The sequence below is a fragment of the Hypanus sabinus genome, unplaced genomic scaffold (assembly GCF_030144855.1).
Source record: "Hypanus sabinus isolate sHypSab1 unplaced genomic scaffold, sHypSab1.hap1 scaffold_107, whole genome shotgun sequence".
Taxonomy (NCBI): Eukaryota; Metazoa; Chordata; class Chondrichthyes; order Myliobatiformes; family Dasyatidae; genus Hypanus; species Hypanus sabinus.
The window spans coordinates 89,532-96,717 of record NW_026779125.1 but is presented as its reverse complement, the minus strand read 5'-3'; the positions used below and the strand labels follow the sequence as shown (position 1 = coordinate 96,717).

The 7,186-nt window shown below is 45.4% G+C and overlaps 1 non-coding gene across 1 annotated transcript; it reads right to left on the bottom strand.

The window, feature by feature from the left end:
* Positions 1–713: 713 nt before the first annotated feature.
* trnae-uuc (transfer RNA glutamic acid (anticodon UUC)) lies at positions 714–785 on the bottom strand. The gene has a single exon. It is a non-coding gene; the product is annotated as a tRNA-Glu (tRNA).
* Positions 786–7,186: the final 6,401 nt, after the last annotated feature.

Below are 7,186 nucleotides of genomic sequence, written 5' to 3'. Positions count from 1 at the left end.
TCTCGGCCCTCGTAGTCCGTGCCGAATGACATGGTGGAGGACGGAGGATTACAAATACCTGGGCATACGATTTGACAATAAACTGGACTGGTCAATGAACAATAAGACTGTCTACAAGAAGAGTCAGAGCCGTCTCTGTTTTCTTAGGATACTGAAGTCCTTTAACATCTGCGGGACGATGCTGAGGATGTTCTACGAGTCTGTGGTGGCCAGTGCTATGATGTTTGCTGTTGTGTGCTGGGGCAGCAGGCTGAGGGTAGCAGACACCAACAGAATCAACAAACTCATTCGTAAGGCCAGTGAAGTTGTGGTGGTGGAACTGGACTCTTTAACGGTGGTGTCTGAAAAGAGGATGCTGTCCAACTTGCACGTCATCTTGGAAAATGACTCCCATCCGCTCAATGATGTACTGGTTCGGCACAGGAGAACATTCAGCCAGAGACTCATTCCACCGAGATGTAACACTGAGCGTCACAGGAAGTCATTCCTGCCTGCGGTCAACAAACTCCTCTCTCGGACACTCTGAGCCAAAGGGCTGGTCCTGGACTAATTTCCACTTGACATAATTTACTATTATGGCTTAATTATTAATGGTTTTATATTGCTATATTTCTACACTGTTCTTGGTTGGAGCGACAGTAACGAAACTCAATTTCCCTCGGGATCAATGCAGTATGTTGTCTGATTAAATTACAGCAGGCAATATCTTAATATTCCCTGACCGGGAATCGAACCCGGGCCGCGGCGGTGAAAGCGCCGAATCCTAACCACTAGACCACCAGGGAAACTGATGATGCGTTGCACACTGCAATAGATACTAACAGATCAGAAAAAATACGAAACAAAACCGATCGATAAATAATAATCATCATCATGAATAAATGTGATAAATATGGTCATGTAACTACTGCTCAGCACTTTGCATATCTTTTGTTCACCCGGCGCTTCTGGTTAAGGGACACTCTGGACTCTGAATGAATCAGTCAGAAACACTCGCTCTGCAGTGTCTTGATAAAGATGGTGACATTTAGATTCTCTTATGAGCTTTGGGTCATTTTTGTTTCTGCCTGTCGCCTCGAAACAATTCAGTAGTCGGCCCTCCGATTCCCGCGACAGTGTTGCCGATACATCTGATGTCTTGTTCCTCACCCTCCGCCTGGATGGAGGTAGGAGAAATAAAATCAAACGTTCAGAATGCCTGAAATATGGTCCGGGGGTGGAATGGTAGGCTTTCCTGATCGTGCCCTAACTATGGTCGTGTGTGCAGGAGGCCCTTGAACAGAGGATGACGTGCTGATGACAAATGAGCTTAGATTTTATTAAACAAGCCTGATAGAAACCCCCGCAATTATTGGAAAGTCCTCAGGGTAGGCAGTTCCTTGTTTGCCGATCGCGGTATTCAGTACATGGTATGCTTGATTAACATCTGCTCTGGCGGTATGTGAAGTGCCGTCCGGATCAATGAGGAGAACCTCTCGGTAAACAGCACCGACAGAATTCAAACATTGGGTGTTGTGATTGGGGGAACAAGGGTGCGGCAAGACCGCTATATGGGCAGAGCATGAAGAATTTATCATGAAACAACACGCTGTTCAACATCCACCATCTTCCGCCCCCACCCCGCTCCCCACCCCCTGCACCATAATACCGTCTTATCTTCTCCGAACGGTGGAATCCTTCCGGCTGTTCCACCGAACTGAGCCATGTCTCCATGAAACAGAGAAGACAGCAGCCCCTCATTTTCCTCCGAAACTGCAACGTTGCACTTACGAAAATCCATCTTGTTTTCAAGTAATTGGCCTTTGGCTAAGAAGCTGCAGGTAAGCGATCCTTCATCGCCCGTCGATTTAGTCTGGCTTGAAGTCATCCGAACCGACCTCTTTTCCGGCAATGGTAATGGCTGACCTTCGCTGATCGCTGAAAGGTGCCGCACCGGCATTCCCGAGAGTCAAATCCACCTGGTCTTTCAGCAGCTCGTTAAACTGCTGAGTAATTTAGACAGATCAACAGTACGTTTCTTAAAGGGAAATTAAGGGCTTCACAGAGCAGCTACAGTGGGTCAGCAGAAATACATCCAGACATTTTGCGAGCTGTCGGCAATACGTCGCTTGTATCGCCAGTGTCATCGTGGATCTTTGGATTTATAAACAAATCTCAACTTTCCTAAAGCTTTGTCAGTTTTCCGTGTGGGAGGATGCTCGGGAAGGATCAGTAGTTTGGCTTTCACAATGAGGAAGTAAATTGGATTGGCTTTTGGGTACTTTGGGGAAGTTGGAGTGTGGTAATGGATGGTTGTCTCTCTGACTGGGGACCTGTGACGAGTGGAGTGTCCCAGGGATCGTTGTTGCGTCCATTGTTGTTTGTCATCTTTATCAATGATCTGGATAATGATGTCGTTAACTGGATCAGCAAATTTGCCGATGGCAACAACCTTACGGGTGTAGTTGACAACTAGGAAGAGTACCGGAGCATGAAACGGGATCTGGACCAGCTGGAAAAAATGGGTTGAAAAATGTCAGATCGGAATTAACGCAGACACGTGTTAGATGTTGCATTTGGGAGGGCCAGCCAGGGTTGGTCTGACCCAACGAGCAATAAGACACTGAGGTGTACGGTAGAATAAACGAATCTGGGAATGCAGATCCATAATTCAGTGTAAGTTGCGGCACAGTAAGATAGGGTCGTAAAAACAGCTTTTCGCACATTGGCTTTCATAGACCAAAGTACGGAGTACAGGAGCTGGGATGATACGTTGCTGTGGTTTAAGGATTTATTGGGGCCCAATTTAAAACATTGTGTGCGGTTGTGCTCAGCTATCTGCAGGAAAGATGCAAATAAGACTGAAAGAATGCAGAAAAAGAATTACACAGGTATTGCCGGTACTGAATGTTTTTAATTAAAAGGAAAGTTTAAATATATCAGCACGTTATTTCCGAGCGGGTAGGAGACAGAGGGGAGATTTGATAGAGGTATACAACATTATGAGGCGTATAGAGAGTGTAAATGCAAGCGGGCTTTCTCCACTGATGTTGGGCGAGAATACATCTGGCGATATTGGGTGAAGGGTGAAATGTGGAATGTTTAAGGGAAACATGAGGGGAAGCGTCTTCACCCAGAGGGTGGTCAGAGTGTAGACAGTGCTGCCAACACGTGGTAATTGAGATTCCGATTTTAACGTTTAAGAGTTGATTGGGGAAGTACACGGATGAGAGAGATATGGATGGCCACAGTCCGGGTGAGGACGATGGGAGTAGGCAGTTTAAATATTTCCACACTGACTAGACGGGCTGAAAACCCTGCTTCTGTGCAGTGGTTCCCTATGGATGTCTGACTGTATGTCTGGGTTAGAGCTTTAGTGACCCACAGCACCGACCAATCCAGAAAGTCGTTGATATTGCTTTATCCCTCTGTCCTTGCACACACTGAAGCATGGAGACTGAGTTAATGGATGGTTACAGCAAAAGAAGATGGAAGCTTTTGAAATTGTTTATTCTGTATTCTCCTATTGCCTGCGATGCTTTTGAAGGAAGACAAATGTGAGCCCGGATATGTGCTCCGCTCTCGCTGCGTTTTCAGTTTGTGTAGTTTTGTCTGTTGCATTTATTACTGATTTCAGAGGGAGACACGGATTCCACACCGGCCATGTGGATTCAGGATTAAAATGATTGAACTATGAGCGTATCTACACCCGATACGATAAAACCACGATTCAGAGGTAAATTAGCTTTAGGATAAATGGGTGTGTACTTGAATTGGGAATTTAGAATTGGTGTTTTGGAAGGCTGGTTCTTTTAATAAGCGCCAGAAGCTGCTGCTGGGCACTTTGAAATGCTGGTTTTAAGTTGTAGGGCTCCACTGGAAAAGATGTTTTGTAGACATTGTAGCATTTGCCCTGTAATATGTAAATGACCCGTCAGTTCAGAAAACGCGCTGGTGCAGTCAGTAGCTCGGCCATTTGCTTACGTCTTCAGCCCGAATTCCATTAATTATCCGGGTGCCGCTGTGTGGTCAGATTAAAAAGATTAATTACTCAGCCCTATTTCTCGGAGCACTGTAACTGCAGACTCGCAATAGAGTTGTAAAGTGTACCGAAGTTTCGACTCTCTATGCACAACACGGCTGCCATTTGTCTTCCAGCCAGAATTTATTCTGTCAACTACATCATCTGCCTTCTGTTAGGAAGCCAATACTGAATCAACGCAGCCAGGTTTCCCTCGATCCCATGCCTCCTGACTTTCTGAATGAGTCTACTATGGGGAACTGATCAAACGCCTGACCATAATTAATGCACCCACATCGACTGTCCTGGTTCATCCGTTAGTTTTATTTTCACTTTTTCAATTAAATCAATCTGGCTCATTAATGACAACATACCATGCTTTCTCTCCGTAGCCAGACTACGTTTCTCCAAATACTCATTAATACCCTCTTTAGTAATCGTCTCCAGTTGTTTACCCACTACTGATGTAAGAGACCATGGTCTATAATTCCAAGAAGTATCCCTGCTATTTTTCGTCAACAAATGAATAACATTTTCTACGCTCCAATCTTCTAGTTCTACTTCCGTGGCCAGCGAAAACACAAATATCCTGTCCAAAAGCTCAGCAGTATCTGAGTTTGGCTTCCAAAATTGGCAGGACTGTAACTTTTCCGGCAACGAGGAATCATCTTCAATAATGTTTTCCCAAGTTTCCAGCGCATCCTCTTTCTCAGCGTCGTCACGTTCGAGCCTATCTGCATTATTACGTTGTGGGCACATTGATCAATACATTCAGTAAGGATCTTCACTGTTTCCTTTGTCTCCAGACACAAGTTTTCCTCTTTTACCTCTGATTTGCCCACGCTCTTCCCAGTCTCCTCCTGTTCTTCACAGTGCAACTCGTCAAGGATTTCTCAAATCCCCCATCACTCTTTTAAGTCCACTGTTATATTCCCTCCTGTCTACATTGTGACTCGCTGTAGCCTTACCTGATCGTTTCTTCCTGTTCTGTAAGTATCGTTCTTTCTTCCTCTTGACGTGTTGTCCAAATTCCTTGTCTCCCAGGGTTACTTTACACTGTTATCCTTTCCCTGCGTCACTGTGACAAGTCTATACTGAACCCCGTGTCAGTGCTCCCTAAACAATCCTCACATATGTGTTGCGTAATACCCCGAATGCATCATTTCCCAATGTACCTTCCTAAAATCCTGCCAGGCAGCACCATAATTCGCAGACCGCCAATTAAACACACTCCATACTCTCTGGTCCTATCCCTGGGCAAAGTAAATGGAGGGGAGTTCTGTCCTATCTTTCTGAAATGAGATCCGCGGACAGATCTGTCACCTGACCAGTTTACTTTACTAATATTAGATCCGGTACGTACTGTTCACTAGTGCGCCTGTCTTCTTGTAGTGACATGAATCCTCCCTGGACACTAACAAGAAATTATGCCATAATTAAATATTTACCCTGGGGAGATGCCAAAGAACATTATGGATGTTTCAGTTACTCATGTAAATAACCTAGAAAATGTCCAAGCCCCGCTTCACGATCGGTTCCTCACTGTTCCAGTTGCTATTTTTTTTGTTAGAGGGCGGCTGTACAGAATACTCCAAATGTTTCTGAGTTCGTCTCACATTTTATTAAAAAACGAACGCTCCACATTGTCCTCCCTTTCTGCGGTTGCGATACTGTCCCTGGTTTCCCGTCGAACACCCTTTACATTATGTTACACGACCCTGTCCATTTTGAAACATCTAAAACGCGGAAAGCCCTGAAGCCACCCCTGCCCTTGTGACAGTCGAGTGTCTGTGATAGTTTGGAACATACTTCAACCAATGAAACAATCACGCCAGCTGCAATGAGCGCTTGTATTGCCACCGACCTGAACTTATGAAGTCGGCAACCTTCCGCCAATTCTGCAATTTCCGGGCGACCAGGCACATGATTGTTTGAGTTTATGACATATTTGCCGAACCTGTTCATTGCAAAACTGCTTTATTTGAAAATTTCTCCGAATTGCCTTAAGACACGGGCATTATCTACACAGATGGCCATTTAAAGTAAACACATACTTCATTCCATTCCTCAGCTCTTCTCTGAATTTCCTCTGTGTCAGTGTATAGATACAAGTATTGGTGCACATGCTGAGTGTTTGCAACATGAACCTAAATTGTTGTAGGATGTATACCGGGGAACTCAAATATCTGTCCTCGTAAAAATAGTTTTGCACTTGCCATTTCAGAGTATGGGTGACAGAGGGTATCCACAATAATATGAAATTAGCTGATATAGAAAACAGCAAAATCATCGATTTTCTGCGTTTTTCCACCTCGGCATCTTTCTGATTGTCGCCGCTGTTCCGAAGCCTTCTGCGGACTCTATTTGCCACAACGATATACCTTACGGTTAACCCGTTAAACAGCAGGATTAAACCGATTGGTAGCAATGGTGTTGAAATACTGAGTAGTAATTGGTATCCTCTCCACACGGGTGAAGTAGCGTATTCATATGTGAGGGCGCACCGCCACGGCATGTTGTCAATGATGACGTAAGGTTCAACGGCAAAGTAAACCGGGGCACATCTCCCGCAGCTCACTATAACCACGGTCACCATAACCACCCTTGCTGTTCTCTCGGTGCAGTATCGCTCCCGCAGCTTTCGGCAACATATTGCGATGAAGCGATCGAAGGTAAAACTGACCGTGAACCAAACAGAACAGTCCGTAGTTACGACCCGAAATACAAGTGTCAGAGCGCATACAGGAGTGATGAGCAGGGATCTGGAATAAATGTAGATATTGTTGGTCTGATCCACTAAAGCAACAACGATAACCACCATCAGATCCGCTGTTGCCATTCCAACCAGGTAACGGGTGATGCATTTGGAGAGTCCGCATTTTCCCCGAGATAGGATCACAATCGCTGTTAAATTAACTACAAGGTAATTGGAAACAAAATAGAAATATGGTCAGCTCCCTGAATGCCCCCATTCTACCGATGCTATGCAGGGTATGGTCTGTGGAAGTGGAAAGCGGGAATCCAGTGTGTGCGGTCTCCGTCGCTGCACTCCGGCTGGAGAACAATGACGGATGTGAGTGTCAGTGGATTGGCGACCTTCCCAGAGTTTCGAGCGAGGCATCCGAGTTCCACGACACACGGACCGGTGAACAGTCGACCGCTCCTCTAAACAACACCATTTCCTTT